Raw genomic sequence first — 368 nt, 5'->3', positions numbered from 1 at the left:
CAACTAAAATTTTATAAGGCAGAGAGCATTGTGCGTAGATCGTTTTGAGTTTAGCAGCATTTCACTCATAATTAGGTATACACATGAAACACACTAAAAAACACACGGAGATACTCTTCTCTCTACATTTTTTTAAAATGGTAATGAATTAACCGTAATCTAAATGTAACATGTATATGATGGTTGTACAAATGTAACATTTTTTTTCCATTATGTATGATGATGATATGATTATAAAAAATGGGGCGATTTGGTGATGCAAAAATAAGTTTAATTGATTCTAAAGGAACAGTGAAAATCTGCGGACACGTCGATTGATGAGTCGCATTCTCGATCGGTTGATTCACCCAAGAGTGATTTATCAATCA

This window comes from Belonocnema kinseyi, chromosome 1, assembly GCF_010883055.1.
Source record: "Belonocnema kinseyi isolate 2016_QV_RU_SX_M_011 chromosome 1, B_treatae_v1, whole genome shotgun sequence".
Lineage (NCBI taxonomy): Eukaryota > Metazoa > Arthropoda > Insecta > Hymenoptera > Cynipidae > Belonocnema > Belonocnema kinseyi.
Note: the sequence above shows the minus strand (reverse complement) of the source record.